The sequence below is a fragment of the Podarcis cretensis genome, assembly GCF_951804945.1.
Source record: "Podarcis cretensis genome assembly, chromosome: 6".
NCBI classification, from domain to species: domain Eukaryota; kingdom Metazoa; phylum Chordata; class Lepidosauria; order Squamata; family Lacertidae; genus Podarcis; species Podarcis cretensis.
In genome coordinates, this window is record NC_137175.1 from 8,402,073 (window position 1) to 8,421,230 (window position 19,158).

General features: G+C 43.5%; 1 long non-coding RNA gene across 1 annotated transcript in view; it reads right to left on the reverse strand.

Annotated features, from left to right (window-relative positions):
* LOC307218158 overlaps positions 1-17,626 on the reverse strand; it is a 44,243-nt gene extending 26,617 nt beyond the window's left edge. The window contains exons 1-2 of the long non-coding RNA XR_013839835.1: positions 17,474-17,626; positions 17,192-17,277 (exon numbers count right to left, since the gene is read on the reverse strand). This is a non-coding gene — a long non-coding RNA (uncharacterized lncRNA). The remainder of the gene's footprint in view (positions 1-17,191; positions 17,278-17,473) is intronic.
* Positions 17,627-19,158: the final 1,532 nt, after the last annotated feature.

The window sequence follows — 19,158 nt, forward strand, 5'->3', positions numbered from 1 at the left end:
GTTCTAGTAATAAGGTAAAATAAGAATATGCAAGAAGGGATGGATATTAGGTGAAAATTTGAAGTTAGAATATGTGAGGATGAATAATTAAGGGTAAAATAAGAGGCAGTGAATTTGCTGACCAAATTTTTAAATGGAATACAAAAAAGGGAGGTGTGAGGAAGTCACGAAAATAAGTAAATGAATGTAAGATATTATAAAAGAGGGATTTTTAGTTTTATCTTTTCTTTTTTATGTTAAATCTTGGTTTTTGTATTTTTGTATTTTTTTCTTCTGTGTGTTATCATTTTGTAACTCTTTTCTGTTAAAAATTTAATAAATATTATTAAAAAAAAACAAAAAACAAAAACTTGCTGTCTCCTTAAGAGGCAATTTGGCTGCTTTCAAGCGAGGTCAAGCTGTCTTGATGTAGCACCATTCCTGGGGGCATCAGAGATGGCATTGGGCATTGTTGGCCAGAGGGTGTTAAAGAACGATCGAACATTATTTATGTATGCAACAACAGCAGCAAGGATACTCGTCGCCAAATATTGGAAAACTCAAGATTTACCCACGCTGGAAGAATGGCAGATGCAACTGATGGACTACATGGCAGAATCCGAGACCTGGGAGAAGAAGCTGTGGAAGAGGACTGGAAGAAATTTAAGGACTATCTACAAAAACATTGTAAACTGTATGAGTGTGAAGAAGGATGAGAGATTTGAAATTAACAGGGCCCATAAAGTTAGTTGATAAGATTATGAGAATGAGTGAACTTTACGAGAAAAATAATTTTTTGAATAAACATTCTGTTAAAACTAGATATTTAAGACCTAGATAAAAATATTCAAAGTTAGGGACAAAACATTGGAAATGTGTATAATAAGAATTGAAACAAGATGATAAGTTGCTGGCTAAAGTATTATAAATTTGGAACGCAGGAGCGAGAGATGTGAGGAAGTCCAAAAGATGAAGAAAAGATGGGTATTACAAGATGTTAAATTTTATGTTTGTTCTTTTTTATGTCTTTTTTCTGTTTATTCTGTCTTTTCTCTATTGTGTTAACAAAAATTTTAATAAATTTAAAAAACAAACAAAACAGAGATGGCTTCCCTTATTGACCACAATAATTTATAGAATCATAGAATTGTAGAGTTGGAAGGGACCCCCCCAAAGGTCATCCAGTGCAACTCCCTGCAATGCAGGAATCTCAGCTAAAGCATCCATGACAGATGTCCACCCAATCTCTGCTGAAAAATCTCCAAGGAAAGGGAATCCACCACCTTACATGGGAGTCCGTTTCATGGTTGAACAGCTCTTACTGTCAGAAAGTTCTTCCTGATGTTTAGCTGGAATCTCCTTGTAACTTGAAGCCATTGGTTCAGGTTCTACCTTCCGGAGCAGGAGAAAACAAGCTTGCTTCATCTTGAGATATTGCTGGGTATAAAACAGTAGTAGTAATAGTACTTTAAAGCCCTGTGCGGCCTAGGACCCACGTACCTACAGGACCATCTCTCCTGGTATGCCCCGCAGAGGACCTTAAGGTCCACAAATGACAACATTTTGGAGGTCCTAGGTTGCAAGGTGGTTAGATTGGTCTCAACTAGGGCCACGGCCTTCTCAGTACTGGCCCCGACTTGGTGGAATGCTCTGCCACAAGAGACTAGGACCCTGTGGGACTTGACATCTTTCCGCAGGGCCTGCAAGACAGAGCTGTTCCGCCTGGCCTTTGGTTTGGACTCAGTCTGACCCTTATGTTTCCCTCCCCTTATGGTTTTGATGAGGCTGCATTTTAAATTGCATTTTAACCTGTATTTTAAATTGCCCCCCCCATTATGTTTTTACTGTAATTTTACTGTTGTTGGCCGCCCTGAGCCCGGTTCTGGCTGGGGAGGGCAGGGTATATTAATAATAATAATAATAATTATTATATTACTAGGACGCAGGTGGCGCTGTGGGTTAAAGCCTCAGTGCCTAGGACTTGCCGATCGAAAGGTCGGCGGTTCGAATCCCTGCGGCGGGGTGCGCTCCCGCTGCTCAGAGCCTGCCAACCTAGCAGTTCGAAAGCACCTCTGGGTGCAAGTAGATAAATAGGGACCGCTTACCAGCGGGAAGGTAAACGGCGTTTCCGTGTGTGGCTCTGGCTTGCCAGAGTAGCGATGTCACGCTGGCCACGTGACCCGGAAGTGTCTCCGGACAGCGCTGGCCCCCGGCCTCTTGAGTGAGATGGGCGCACAACCCCAGAGTCTGTCAAGACTGGCCCGTACGGGCAAGGGTACCTTTACCTTTTTATTATATTACTATTATATTAGTAGGGACGCAGGTGGCGCTGTGGGTTAAAGCCTCAGCGCCTAGGGCTTGCCGATCGAAAGGTCGGCGGTTCGAATCCCTGCGGCGGGGTGCGCTCCCGCTGCTCGGTCCCAGCGCCTGCCAACCTAGCAGTTCGAAAGCACCTCCGGGTGCAAGTAGATAAATAGGGACCGCTTACCAGCGGGAAGGTAAACGGTGTTTCCGTGTGCGGCTCTGGCTCGCCAGAGCAGCGATGTCACGCTGGCCACGTGACCCGGAAGTGTCTCCGGACAGCGCTGGCCCCTGGCCTCTTAAGTGAGATGGGCGCACAACCCCAGAGTCTGTTAAGACTGGCCCGTACGGGCAGGGGTACCTTTACCTTTACCTTTATTATATTAGTAATTTATTTGTATCCCTTCCATCTGACTGGGTTGCCCCAGCCACCCTGGGCAGCTTCCAGAATATATAAAAAAACAGTGTTATTACTTTATTTCATTAATCCTTGGCCCTGTTGTTGGAGTGGAGGGAGTCATTGTTAACCCATGGAGCAGTGATTCTGTAAGGAGGGGAAAACTCATCAGCATTGGCATTACAAAGGCATACATTCAGGAGGGAATGTACGTTTGCAGTGAGCTTAGCAATGCTCCTGATCTCCCCCTCAATTAACAGAGAGGGATTCCCTTTGACTAGAAAGGACTTGGGGCCACACAAGAAGAGCTATCAAAAGGTGATTATTCACTAATCCCTCCCAGTGTGTCCCAATGTGGGCAGGGAAGCCTAATGACATTTGGCTCGCAGTGAAGGATTTAGCCCTAATGAATCATATCCTCCGAGGACAGGCAATGCCAGCTGAGCATAAAATGAGTTGGGAAGAGGGGAATCCATTATCACACCAAGAAGATTTACAGTATATTCAGACCCCACCAAAGCAGCAGTCATGATTTGGAGAAACAGATCCCTTGTCCATTCGGGGGATGTAAAACAGGTAAGGTTGCAGTTGGTGGGACCTGTGCAGACTTTGGGGGGATGGTTTTTGTCACGACAAGTCATGCTTTTCTCCAAAACATTTGCAGAAAGCTGTGGCAGTTCCCTGTGAGATTTAGAGCCCTAGAAAGTCATGGTTCTTAAGTATGCAGGAAGTCTCCCCAAAGACAGGAGGCTCCTGGTTTTACAAGTGCACCCTTCAGCACATGGAAGCTGAGAGGGAGGCAGAGTATAGGGCATTAGGCCCTACTTTCCCTGCAACTAGATTGCCTGAAGAGGGTTACTGAAGAACCACAGACATCCTCAGGACACCGGAGAGTGGAGACCGAGTGTACAGTACTCCTAGACTTTGCCAAGGGAGACTTGAGTTCAACTCTGTGCTCAGCCAAAACATTTGCTGGTTGCCCTTGGGCCAGTGACTCTCTTTCATGAGAAATAATATTGCAGCTAAGCAAAGGGTTAAGACACACAGAGTTCCCTTGTAAAATCATAGAAGGAGAAGAAGAAGGAGAAGAAGGAGGAGAAGAAGAAGAAGGAGGAGGAGGAGGAGGAGGAGGAGGAGGAGAAGAGGAGGAGAAGGTGGTGAGGTGGAGGAGGAGTTCACTCCCCTTAAAGGTAAAGGTAAAGGGACCCCTGGCCGAGGGAGCTGGCGTACAGCTTCCGGGTCATGTGGCCAGCATGACTAAGCCGCTTCTGACGAACCAGAGCAGTGCACGGAAACACTGTTTACCTTCCCGCCAGAGCGGTACCTATTTATCTACTTGCACTTTGACGTGCTTTCGAACTGCTAGGTTGGCAGGAGCAGGGACCGAGCAACGGGAGCTCACTCCATTGCGGGGATTCGAACCGCTGACCTTCTGATCGGCAAGTCCCTTCACTCCCCTTAAAGAGTCTCAAAGCGGCTAACATTCTCCTTTCCCTTCCTCCCCCACAACAAACACTCTGTGAGGTGAGTGGGGCTGAGAGACTTCAAAGAAATGTGACTAGCCCTAGGTCACCCAGCAGCTGCATGTGGAGGAGCGGAGACGCGAACCTAGTTCACCAGATTACGAGCCCACCGCTCTTAAGCACTACATCACACTGGCTAGAGAGGGCACTCTGTGAGGTCACATCCCCTGCATGACCTGGTGGGAAAAGTAACAAGAAAATAATCCTTACTACTTCCTCTCTCCAACATTCAGCATCATTGAACGTCCATGAGTTCTAGCTTCTGCACCATGCTTAATCTTATGTTCAGCTGTCCCTCCCACCTTACTGCACCACAAACAATTTCATAAATGTCTCTCATGCCCTTCCTCAGTTGCCTTCCTCCTTCATCTAAAAAGTCCCGTCTATTTGTGCTCTTTTCTCATTAGGAAGAACTGTCTCCCAGATCACAGTCTCTTGTCTAATTCATTCCAGAAAGTCCCATGACTTCAGCATTCTCTCCTCTCCCTCCAACGCTGCTTCCAGGTGTCACAATTTGCGCTCCTTTTCTACTCGGAAGAACAGATCCACAGAGCAGATGTGAGCAACAGCCAGTCACACCAGTCATCTGATAAATGGCTTTTACGCCACTTAAAAAATTAGACCTGACAAGGAATCATTACCCCTTAAGAAAACAGAGCCAGAGTGCGAAGGAAGCTGGCAGGGGATCTACTGCCGTTCGATGCTTTCCCCTTTGAAGGTGCCACTCAGCAGCCGCCTAACCTGTCACCGTGAAAAGATGCAGGAAATACCAGTGTTCAGTCCTGACTTCCACAATTGCCTTGGAACGCCAGCTCAAAACCATATAAGGCTCTTTCCGAGACTTCCTGTGCCAGTCTTCAAATGCAATAATTTACCTCCCTCCCTTGAAGTGTAACCTGCTTCATTTATTTCCTCTGTATTCCAGAAACTTTTACAGTGGTACCTTGGTTTACGAACAGTCCTGTTTACAAACTACAGTCATACCCCGGGTTACAGATGCGTCAGGTTGCGCTTTTTCGGGTTGCGGACCGCTGAAACCCGGAGGTACCGGAACAGGTTACTTCCGGGTTTCGACAGTCGTGCATGCGCAGAAGCTCTAAATCGCACTTTGTGCATGTGCAGAAGCACTGAATGGCAACCTGTGTGTGCACAGATGTGCCGCTGTGGGTTGCGAACGCTGTGGGTTACGAATGGATCACATTCACAACCCAAGCGTCCACTGTATTTGGTTTAAGAACTCCGCAAAACTGGAAGTAGTGTTACTTTACCTTGGTCTATGAACGGAAGCTGAACAGTGGAAGGGCACTGGCAGTGGGAGGCCTCATTAGGGAAAGCGTGTCTCGGTTTAAGAATGGATTCAGTTTAAGAACGGACTTCAGGAACAGATTAAGTTCGTAAACCTAGGTACCACTCTATGGGCTTTCTTTCATGCAATGACAGGGGAGCAAAGGGGAGCCTTTCTCCTTTGCTGGCCAGAGAAAGGAGAGGTGAGTGCTCTTGTGCTTGAATCCTGCTTGCTAGTTTCCCAAAGACATCTGGTTGGCCTCTGTGAGAACAGGACTAGATGGGCCATTGTCCTGATCCAGTAGGCTCTTCTTGTAGTCTTCTGTCATAGCTCAGACCACCTGGATTCCTTGCAGAAGAAGAAGAAGAGTTTGGGTTTGATATCCCGCTTTATCACTAAGGAGTCTCAAAGCAGCTAACCATCTCCTTTCCCTTCCTCCCCCACAACAAACAGTCTGTGACGTGAGTGAGGCTGAGAGACTTCAGAGAAGTGTGACTAGCCCAGGGTCACCCAGCAGCTGCATGTGGAGGAGTGGGGAAGCGAACCTAGTTCACCAGATTACGAGTCCACCGCTCTTAACCACTACACCACACTGGCTCTCAGGTTCAATCCTCAGCATTTTCAGGTATGACTTGGGAGCCTGAAACCCCGGAGAGCTGTTGCCACTCAGTGTAGAATATTGAGCTTGATGGACCAGTGGCCTGACTCAGTATAAGACTACTTCTTAGTTTCCTTATTCAATAACAGTGGGGCTGGGGACAGCTGATGGGCCTAACCTTTCAGTCATGCTAGCAGGGCAGCGGTGAATTAATAGGGTTCTCAAAGAATTCTGCTGCAAACAGACCCAGAAGTGGAAATTGCTGCAGTCTGCATGTTCACTGATGGTCACAAATAGAAAGCAGTCATATGAATAACATCCAGACTCAAAATGTTATTGCTTTTTTCTTTTAAACTCCACAAATGACACATGGTTAATGATGTTTTTAAAATGGTTCCAACATTTCCTTTACAATGAATGCTTTCTGCAGGGTTGAGCAGAGGAACTCACATGTGCAGCCAACCAAGCTGGATTTAACCTTCTCCCATCTGCAGGATCAGTGGGGGTTAAATCCTGCTTCCTACAGGATTGAGCTGCGTGTGTGGGTTTCTTGCGGAGAATTCAGGTGCACAGATGAACCAGGAAGGAAGGCAAGGATTTCTGTGGGGTGGAGCTGCTTCAGCAACAATGAAACATGACAGAAATTATGAAAAATGCTGCCGTAGCAGACAGTGAAATGAATGAGGTAGTATTTGGCAGAAACCGAACTGCGGAAGAATGGAAACAGCACTATGAAGAATACAGATGCTTTCTTACACCCCTAGTGATATAAGAAGGTGTCCTCACTATGCCCTGTTCGGCTCTTGCTAAAAGCCTTCTTGTTTAGACTACCCTACCCATATGCTTGGGGTAATTTTGATCTGTTTTAGTCTTTCCGTTTTTCTGTGTTTGAAAGTTCTGCTGTAAATTTTGCTTAACTTTATTGCTTTATATTTCTGTAAACCACTTTGAGGTTGCTGTTTTTTTGCCAGCGTATAAATTTTATGAAATAAATACATGATCTGTGCCACCCCCACCCCGAAACTGCTGTTGGACTCCACATCCCATCAGCCTCAGCCAACATGGCCAATGGTCAGGGATGATGGGTGCAAGTTGGATGGCTACAAGTTCCCCAACTCTTCAGTGGGAAGATGTCAGAAGGTGCAAGAGATAACAAAATGCACTTCAAAAGCAAATGGGGGAAAGGTTGAATGAGTCTTTGACCATATCTATCTATCTGTCTATCTGTCAGAAGGCTGATCGTTGAAGAATTGATGCTTTTGAATTATGGTGTTGGAGGAGACTCTTGAGAGTCCCATGGACTGCAAGAAGATCAAACCTCTCCATTCTTAAGGAAATCAGCCCTGAGTGCTCACTGGAAGGACAGATCCTGAAGCTGAGGCTCTAAGACTTTGGCCACCTCATGAGAAGAGAAGACTCCCTGCGAAAGACCCTAATGTTGGGAAAGATTGAGGGCACAAGGAGAAGGGGACAACAGAGGACGAGATGGTGGGACAGTGTTCTTGAAGCTACTAACATGAGTTTGACCAAACTGCGGGAGGCAGTGGAAGACAGGAATGCCTGGCGTGCTCTGGTCCATGGGGTCACGAAGAGTCAGACACGACTAAAGGACTAAACAACAACAAACAACATCTATCTATCTATCTATCTATCTATCTATCTATCTATCATCTATCTATCTATCTATCATCTATCTATCTTTCTATCTATCTATATCTATCATCTATCTATCTATCATCTATCTATCTATCTATCATCTATCTATCATCTATCTATCTATCTATCTATCTATCTATCTATCTATCTATCTATCTATATCTATCTATCTATCATCTATCTATCATCTATATCATTCTATCATCTATCTATCTATCTATCTATCTATCTATCTATCTATCTCTATCTATCTATCTATCTATCTATCTATCTATCTATCATCTATCTATCATCTATATCTATCATCATCTATCTATCTATCTATCATCTATCATCTATCTATCATCTATCTATCTATATCTATCTATCTATCATCTATCTATCTATCTATCTATCTATCTATCATCTATCTATCATCTATATCATTCTATCATCTATCTATCTATCTATCTATCATCTATCTATCTATCATCTATCTATCTATCTATCTATCATCTATCTATCTATCATCTATCATCTATCTATCTATCTATCATCTATCTATCATCTATCCGTCTATCTATTTATCTATCATCTATCTATCTATCTATCATCTATCTATCTATCATCTATCTATCTATCTATCTATCTATCTAATCTATCTATCTATCTATCTATATCTATCTATCTATCTATCATCTATATCTATCATCATCTATCTATCTATCTATCTATCTATCTATCTATCTATCATCTATCTATCTATCTATCTATCTATCTATCTATCTATCTATCATCTATCTATCATCTATCTATATCTATCCATCTATCATCTATCATCTATCTGTCTGTCTATCATCTATCTATCTATCTATCTATCTATCATCTATCTATCATCTATCTATCTATCTATCTATCTATCTATCTATCATCATCTATCTATCTATATCTATCATCTATCTATATCTATCCATCTATCATCTATCTGTCTGTCTATCATCTATCTATCTATCTATCATCTATATCTATCATCATCTATCTATCTATCTATCTATCTATCATCTATCATCTATCTATCATCTATCTATCTATATCTATCTATCTATCATCTATCTATCTATCTATCTATCTATCATCTATCTATCATCTATATCATTCTATCATCTATCTATCTATCTATCTATCTATCATCTATCTATCTATCTATCTATCTATCTATCTATCTATCTATCATCTATCTATCTATCATCTATCATCTATCTATCTATCTATCATCTATCTATCATCTATCCGTCTATCTATTTATCTATCATCTATCTATCTATCATCTATCTATCTATCATCTATCTATCTATCTATCTATCTATCTATCTATCATCTATATCTATCATCATCTATCTATCTATCTATCTATCATCTATCTATCTATCTATCTATCTATCTATCTATCATCTATCTATCATCTATCTATATCTATCCATCTATCATCTATCATCTATCTGTCTGTCTATCATCTATCTATCTATCTATCTATCTATCTATCTATCTATCTATCATCTATCTATCTATCTATCTATCTATCTATCTATCTATCTATCATCATCTATCTATCTATATCTATCATCTATCTATATCTATCCATCTATCATCTATCTGTCTGTCTATCATCTATCTATCTATCTATCATCTATCTATCTATCTATCTATCTATCTATCTATCTATCTATCATCTATCTATCTATCATCTATCTATCTATCTATCATCTATCTATCTATCTATCTATCTATCTATCTATCTATCATCTATCATCATCTATCTATCTATATCTATCATCTATCTATATCTATCCATCTATCATCTATCTGTCTGTCTGTCATCTATCTATCTATCTATCTATCTATCTATCATCTATCTATCTATCATCTATCTATCTATCTATCTATCTATCTATCTATCTATCATCTATCTATCTATCTATCATCATCTATCTATCTATATCTATCATCTATCATCTCTATATCTTTATATCTCCAGAGACCAAGCCAGTCACAGCAAAGAGGGAAAATGCAAGCATAAACCACTGTGATGAGACAGATAAATGTCTCCTCTCAAGTCTGGTTAAGGGTTGATGTACCATTTTAACATTTCAAGACTTGTACAATCATCATTTCTGCTCCATTCATTTGATTCATTTCCACTGGATTATCTTGTCGTGCATAGAAATATCTTTTAAATAGAGCTCCATGTTGCTCTGTGGGTATCTGGTATGTGGTGGGTATCCAGAAATGCCAGTGCCAGCCTTGTGTGTTCACTCTTGAAATTAAGTATCAATGAGGGCAGAAAATTAATTCACAAGTGGAACAGCAGGATGGGGTGGGGGCTGGAAAATAAAGTCTGTGGTCTTATGACAGGGGATGACAATTTTGGGATTTATTTTATGTGTGGGAAGAGGACATATTCATGCCGAATAAGCACAGCTTGAAGCTGACCAGGGGGCCTTTTGATATAACAAAATATACAATTAGCATAACGAAAATCAGAGGTTACTCTTAAACAGCTGGCAGCTAAATGCCTAGGTCTGTATACCATGGTGTCAATGCAAAGTACAGCTGTTTTAACTATGATTGATTTCAATGGAAGGATTAAGGATGTATGTCATGCAATGCCATCGAGATCAATTGGAAATAGAAGTTTGCTGCCCTGGGTTCCTTGGGGAGAAAGGGCGGGATATAAATTCAACAAACAAACAAACAAACATATGCAATTAAAACACAATCCTTTATAATTCATTAAAGAAAAGGAGCTGTCTGATTCTCAAGGTGGTAAGGTAAAAAGGTAAAAGACCCCTGGACAGTTAAGTCCAGTCAAAGGCGACTATGGGGTTGTGGTGCTCATCTCACTTTTCAGGCCAAAGGAGCCAGCGTTTGTCCACAGACAGCTTTCCAGGTCATGTGGCCAGCATGACTAAACTGCCTCTTCTGCAACAGGACACCGTGATGGAAGCCACAGCGCATGGAAACGTCGTTCACCTATTTATCTGCTTGCACTGGCATGCTTTCGAACTGCTAGGTTGGCAGGAGCTGGGACAGAGCAATAGGAGCTCACACTGTCATGGGGATTTGAACCGCCGACCTTCTGATTGGCCAGCCCAAGAGGCTCTTTAGGTTTAGACCACAGCACTCCCAAGGTGGTAGAGATCTGCCATAACTTCCTAGAAATCCACAGAAAAGCACTTTGTTCTAGACCAGAGAAGCTCCAGCTACTGGTTGATGGACTCTGTCCAACCTCAGCAGCTTCCTTTAATTTCTACCTCCTTGTGCCAGCTTTGGAAACACTGTGCACCTCTCATCTGCTTCCACTCTAGTTGGCAGTCCTCAGAGGGTAGAAACACCAGCTGTGTGACAAGCAACTCAAAAACCGAACCTTTCCACCATCACAGCATCTCCGTGCCAGAATGAGCTTTCCCTGTTGAACATCTGCCAGTCACAGAGCTGTTGAAAACGCAGGAGCCATACCAGGAGATAAAGGGCTCTCTAAATAACAGCTTTTTAAAAGCTTTCATTGATACTTGACTCGCCTGAGATTAAAATGCTTGCATACAACCTTCTGCAGCTGATGACAGTTATTTGGGATGTCATTTGCCAGCTGCCAATCTTTGTCACATGTTCTGGACATGTATATTTAGTGAGGTTTTGTGGAAACTGAGGATGGCATTCAGCTAAGTTTTACTCAGTAGTGACCCACTGAAATTAATGAACATGATAAAGTTAGATGGTGGGTTATTATGTTCCATACGATGACAAAATAGGGAATATTTCAAGAATACTGTTGAGTAACTTGCTTGCTGATAATGGGAAAAATATGCATTACTTCTCATTGGTAATCAGGGAGATCAACACCTTTCATAGATTGGAATAAATGAGTCTCGACAAGCATATTTTACTAAATGAATGCATTGCAGGACAGCAAATGGAAACATTGACTTGGGCAGACTAACTGAAAAGCGGATTGCATATATAATACCTTGCATCAGAGCAGTAAATGTCAAAACAAGCTACAATGAATTTCCTCATTTGTAAACAGTATGCTTACTCCTATCATATAACTGATTATTATCATTATTATTACAGTGGTATCTCCGTTGAAGAACAGTCCAGTTTAAGAATGATTCGGTTTACAAACTCCGCAAAACTGGAAATAGTGTCCTGGTGTGCGGACTTTACCTCGGTCTAAGAAGAGAATCTGAATTGTGGCAGGGCGCTGGCAGTGGGAGGCCTCATTAGGGAAAGCGCGCCTCGGTTTAAGAATGGTTTTGGTTTAAGAACAGACTTCCGGAATGGATTAAGTTCATAAACCGAGGTACCACTGTACAGTGGTACCTCACGCTTCAGGTTACAGACGCTTCAGGTTACAGACTCTGCTAACCCAGAAATAGTACCTCGGGTTAAGAACTTTGCTTCAGGATGAGAACAGAAATTGCCTGGTGGTGCGGCGGCGGCAGCGGGAGGCCCCATTAGCTAAATTGGTATCTCAGGTTAAGAACAGTTTCAGGTTAAGAATGGACCTCCGGAACGAATTAAGTTCTTAACCCGAGGTAACACTGTATTAAAAATTTGTATACTGCCCTATACCTGCAAGTCTCAGGGCGGTTCACAGTATAAAAACACACTATAAAAACACAAAATGCATAATCAAATAAAAACAGGAACAACCCAATAACCCCCCCCCCCATTTGTCTCACTGAGACACACACACACACACACACATACACACACACACAATCATGATGGCAAAAGCTGTTTGACAGTAGAACCAACCACTTTGCCAGGTGGCCTCTCCTTCCTCAGAAGGTTTTTTAAACAGTGTTTAGATGGACGTCTTTCAGGGATTCTCTAGCCACAATACCTGGATTTCAGAGGGTTGGACTAGGTGGCCCTTGGGGTTCCCTTCCAGCCGTCCAGTTTTATGAGTCTATGAAGGGTTTCATTTCCCCTTTCAGTATGGATGCTTCATGCAAAAGTCTGCAGCAGCAGCACCCTTTGCCAGCTCTATTCCCACCCCCAGACATTTTGGACTGCAACTCTGATCACTCCCAGCTAGCATGGCCATGCAAAGTCCAGTCTACAGGGAATCCTTAGTTGAGAAGACCAGGCTGTGACTGAGCAGCTACGGAAGCGATGAGCCAAGCACAACATGACAGCCTGAAAGGTGCAGAAGAGCACAGGGGCAAGAGAAGGAATCTCTCCAGCTACCTAGATGAAAAGGCACCAGCCTCATTAGTATTCCACAGAGGCAACAGCTTCTGTAGCAATAGCTCTGAGTGAAACAAATCAGGAAAGGAGAGGGTTTTTAAAAACACATCTCAAATGATGCGGGAAAGTGACTGAAATGGAAATCCCCGTCAGGAAACTGTTCATTGCATCAGGATGCTTTGCTCCAGATCAATCGTTTTAAGACGGACAGCTCCTCTGGAGGAGAAATTTCTATTTCTTTCCACTTTTTAAAAAAATGGGGTTGGGGTGAGTGGTGGGGAGAAGAAGAAGACTCTTCTCTGGTCCTGGGCACCTCTCCATTGCTGCTGTGCACCTTAATTATGGATGGGGAAGAAATTTCATTCATGATATGCCCTTTTTGAAACAATATGCAAAGTGAAGCATCCTCCCCAAATTTTGCAGTGTGGTTGACCGTCTGAGTAATGTTGTAGAATAATGTACTAAGGTAAAGAGTGCATAGAAATGCATACATTATATGGGATGACAGCATGAACCTATTCCATGCTGATATCACATGTAGGTCTTGAAAGACCAACATTGGCTCCCAGTACGTTTCCCAGCACTATTCAAAGTGTTGGTGCTGACCTTTAAAGCCCTAAACGGCCTTGGCCCAGTATATCTGAAGGAACGTCTCCACCCCCATCATTCAGCCCAGACACTGAGGTCCGGTGCCGAGGGCCTTCTGGTGGTTCCCTCACTGCAAGAAGCTAAGTTTCAGGGAACCAGGCAGAGGTCCTTTTCGGTAGTGGCACCCCTCTGGAATGCCCTCCCACCAGATGTCAAAGACAACAACAACTACCAGACTTTTAGAAGACATCTGAAGGCAGCCCTGTTTAGGGAAGCTTTTAATGTTTGATGCATTACTGTATTTTAATATTTTGTTGGAAGCTGTCTAGAGTGACTGGGGAAACCCAGCAAGATGGGCGGGGTAGAAATAATAAATTATTATTATTATTATGTTTAGCCTGGAAAGGAGGAGACAGAGAGGAGATAATGATAGCCATCTTCAAATATCATAAGAACTGCCGCATGGTAGAGGAAGCATGCCTGGTTTTTTTCCTCATCTCTGGAGGGTAGGACTCTGTAATGGTTCTAGGGGGTTGCTCGTGCGCAAGTCCTCGCCACACCTGGCTGAGTTACCTGGGTGAACCCTTTCCGTCCAGACAGCCACCCATCCGTGGCTGTCTCAATCGCTGGCAGAATCCGTCAGTAGGCGTTTCTTAAACTTCTTCCAGCAAAGAAGTTCTTTGACGCCAAGTCTCCTCCTACTCTCCCTGCGCGGAAGTCTTCTGCGCAGGGAGGGTGTGGGCAGCGGCATACCCGTGCTCTCCCCACTGGTCTCCGGTGAAGAGTCCAGGAGCCTTCTCTCCGATTCCCCCATCTGCCCCCCTTCACCCCTGGTGTTGCGCTGATTTCCTTCCCCAGCAGATGGGCCTCCTCTTTCCCTACTGGGACCCTCTCCAGCATCCCTCTGGAGCCTTCCCTCCGCCTCTGGCTCCGATGGCAGTTCCCTGACAGACTCGAACCAGTGGCTTCAAGTTACAAGAAAGGAGATTCTGACTAAACATTCAGAAAAACTTTCTGACAGTCAGAGGTGTTCGGCAGTGGAACCGTTTCCCATGGAAGGTTGTGGGTTCTCCTTCCTTGGAGGTTTTTAAGTAGAGGTTAGATGGCCATCTGTCATGGATGCTTTAGCTGATATTCCTGCATTGCAGGGGGTTGGTCTAGATGACCCTCAGGGTCCCTTCTAACTCTCTGATTCTATGAATTACTTGTTAGAATTCCTGCTCCATGATTGCAGTCATAGGATTGTTGTCTATCACATGACGGTATATGTTTGACTCCACAGTGGGAAGTGACGGAGACAGGATGTTTGTGTTACTGTGTTCTGTGAAGTGGGACTATTGTCCTTCTTTGCTGTCTGATGCTAGAGAGAGAGGGAGCCATGTTGCAGTGCTCCGGGTGTGTTTATATGTAAATAAAGTAGATTAGCCAAAATGCTGAGTTGCTGAGGTCTGTCATGCAAGTTGCGAAGACTCTGCGGATCCCTAAGTGTGCCGATGTCTGTTGGCATCGGTCGCTGTGATGTTTGGGGTGAAGAAAGCTTTTGAAGCTCCCAAACAATTGACCAGGAGGGAGAGAACGTGCCAGTCGGGCATGTGTCTCTACCAGGGTCCTACTCGAGTGTAGACTGAGCTCCGGATACTGACAGCAGCCAGGATTTTCATAGCCTAACAAGGGAAGGCAGTGCAGAACCTTCAGCTCTCTGCAGCGTTGGTATAAAAATGGTATAAAATGGTATAAAAATATGTAGCCATCAGCAACAGTAGAAATGATAGCACATAAACTTTGTGTTTCCAGAGCCAAGGAAACCCCAGAACACTTTTATGCCACATGGTGGGACTTCATATCTTATGTTTCTAACTCAGGTAAACAAGATTCTCTGCCTGCGTCACTAAAGGAGATTGGATATTGTAATTTTCTAATGCCTATATAATTGTTTGTTTGCCCGATACAATACCTATCTGCAACACCAATGTTTTGAAGTTGTTGCCGTTGTTTTATTTGGCACGTTAATAAAATAAGAACCCTTAAATAAAACACCTTTAATTTTTTAAAAAAGCATACAAATATAAATATTGGGCAAAGTAAGCTTTGCAAAAATATGTATATTAGCCCAAATTGCATACCAGAAGCAGTAAGCATATGAGGAGGAACGCTCAATAAGGTCATTTGGAGACCAATGAAACAAATTGATTGCTGCCACCTACTGAACCAGATCTGCCAATCAAACAGTTGATTCTGTACATTCTGCAAGCCGCCCAGAGTGGCTAGGGAAACCCAGCCAGATGGATGGGGTATTATTAATATCATCATCTTGGTTGATATTATAATAATAATATCATATAATAAAAAAGCCAAAAGATTTCTATGAGAAGTTCCTGAGAAAGCTTGCAAAAGCCAGTTCCAAATCAAATTAAGGGGAGTTTGACCATCATTAGCAAAAAAACGGAGCCAGATCACGGGCGATCTCAAGTTCCTTCAAAACAAATACAGTGGTATCTCGGGTTACAGACGCTTCAGGTTACAGACTCCGCTAACCCAGAAATAGTACCTTGGGTTAAGAACTTTGCTTTAGGATGAGAACAGAAATCGCACGGCGGTGGCGGCGCAGCGGCAGTGGGAGGCCCCATTAGCTGAAGTGGAACCTCAGGTTAAGAACAGTTTCAGGTTAAGAACAGACCTCCAGAACGAATTAAGTTCTTAACCCGAGGTACCACTGTACCTGGTTTCCAGAAACTATTATTTGTTTTTTTCTCCCATAGTCCCCTGTGACATCCTCTGTGTCAAATAGCGTTAGCTATTTTTCCAATCAGTTATAGCATCGATGGAAAACCACATCTTCTTTTCAGTAGTTTTCTTCATTCTCTGTTAAAATGCCTGTTTGTTCCTTTACGCTGGCCTGACTGGCCTTCACTGATGTCATCACTTAGAGATTGCCTATGCTATGCTGTGACATCATTCTGTCTCTGATTGGGTGGGAGCACACATTTGGCCAATCTAGGAATGCAGAAGCAGCAGCAGCAAATAGGGGGGAAAGACACAAAGGAAAAACAGCCAGAATAAAAGCAATTGTGCCAAACTGAATCAAAATCACTGATATTCTGAGAGTCTAAAGTATTTTATTTTTTTTAGGAGAAGCCCCCATCTCAATGAAATCACCAGTTTTGGCCTGGAAAAACATTTGACACGGCTCTAAAATGAGCTGGCTTGTAAGAGGACACACCAAACACCCAAGTGGTCAAGGGAGCACACTGTAAATATTTGAACTTGTGATATACAAGCTGGGGTGAAGAAACAGATTTGTAAAATGCTGGAGATCCGTAAGCTAATTTAATTATCTTTTACAAAAGAGACCATCCTATTGCTTTGTATACTGAAAGCTGAGTGCATCTTAGCTGAAAACATTTCGGAAAAATTCCCAGGGCAATTTTAAAGCGGAAGGAGGGGGCAAATATGTAATAAGAAAAATATATGTATTTTGTACCAAAGTGTATGATTCATACACAGTCACTATTTTTCTCTCCCTCTCCCCTCCCACCCACACAGGAGAAACTTACTTAAAAGCTTTGGCACTCTTTATAGAGGATATATTTAACTCAGCACTAATAGACGAGTGGGGAAGAAGTCCTTGGTACCTGAATTCTCTCAGGAATGTGAAACACCAGCTCCCAATGGCATCGATTGGTGGGAGAGAATCATCTGCACACCCCACAGCGAGTTACTGTTGATTAAACAGAAAGACAAAGAGGAAAAAGCTGCCATTCTAAACAGACTGTCAGAATCCATTTTCCTGATTGACCTTGAGAAGAATTACACCCTCCCCATCCCCTGTTTCCAGGCAGATATTTTTTCAGTTGATACAGCAGCGGAGGTAAAAAGTAAGGGATTTTAAATGAGGAACAGAGGGGAAGTCGTACCTTGTCATCATCCGATGCCCTGAAGGTGGACTCCACGACCTTCAAGACTCAAACGCAGCTCGAATTTGACCAACTTTAAGAATGTTTTCGGTATGCCCAGGACAGCTGTTTGGGGAGGTCTGCAGGTAATTAAAATATGAACCAGTTGTTGGAAACTGCAGGAGAGGAGCATGGGCCCAGTGGTGTAGCGTGGGTTGCCAGTGGCCAGGGTCGTGTGGAGGGGTGTTGGGATATGGTTACCAGATTTTTTTCAATGAATCCAGGGACACCTTTTTTCTTTTTTTGAAGCTGGGTAGCAACAGGGAGTCAGTAGTGGGGATGGTGAGGCAAAAGACCCTGGGCCCAAGCACACATGCATATTGTATAAATGTATAAATCCCTTCTTTTGCACCCTGTGAAACATAAATGTGCAGAGTTTTTTAAAAAACTGGGCAACGGCACACCATGCGCCCATGACTGCCGAGCCTTCCCCAATCTCCTTCCCCCTTCCCCCTTTGTTTTGACAGATCAGGGGAGGCTCGGGAGTCATGGGCGGGCGGTCGTTGCCCAGGAGGGGCCAGCCTGGTAATGTATTTGGCTCAGGCTGGCTTCGGGAGCTGCTTGCTGCCATGGTGCAGGGAAAATGGTGGGCGTCATGGCAGTGAGCAGCTCCTGAAGCCAGTCAGAGCCAACTGCACTAATGGGCTGGCTCCAGGCTGCTGAGGCTGCCGCTCCCACGTTTCCTGGGGACAGATTTGGAAATCTGGGGACTGTCCCTGGGGACTGGGGACGTCTGGTAATCCTAGGTTAGGAGGGCAGGTAATAGAGTACGCATGCGCCTTCCACTGCCTAATGGTGAAAATGTCAGACAGGAGATCACAGCTACAGATATCAGAAAAGAAGAGTTGTTCCTTTGTCTGGAGAGACCACTTCCTGGTTCACATGGAGAAGTTGTTTGTGGTGGAAACATGACGCTGTATTGAGGCAGTGGGGACAGAGCATGCTAGCCCCTTGCCACTGCTGCTGCCACTGGGTGGGCACAGAGCACCTTCCACACCCTGTCCCCACTCGCGCACAAGCGCCTGGCAACTGTTACTACTTAGGAGTCTAAAACGGATACATTTTGACTTACCTTTAACATATTGTTACAACTGTTATTTTATAGTACGGAGCAACAAGAGTGTCAGGAATCATGAGAGAAGAGGTTACCGGCTTCACATTTTCCCCCATATCACAATTTTTAAATGTAGCATACACACACACACACACACACACACACACACATTGTTATTTGTGATATACCACCATGCCAAATATTATATAACCATTACTGCAATGTGGACTTCGAACCGATTTTGAGCGATGTATTGATACATCACCCAGACCTAGCAGGTGGCATAAGTGAAGTTCTAGTCAGGAGTGGACAGTGTATAGGGGCTGGTGACACTCAACTGGCCTCCCAACATCAGAATCACTGCTGCTTACCAAGAGGTTGAGGGGCGAGGCAGCCAGGAGGTCAGTCTTGTGCATCTGCAGGAGCACTGCATGTGGGAATGTTAAGGATTGTAGGAAAGGCTATATTTGTTAGTTTCTGTTTGCCACTGAGCAGTGCTTTGGAGTCACAAGACTCTGTTTACATTCCACACATTCCAGAGACAGTCCAGGCTGTTGGAAGTCTCATGGGAGAGGAGACGGATGTGACGTTA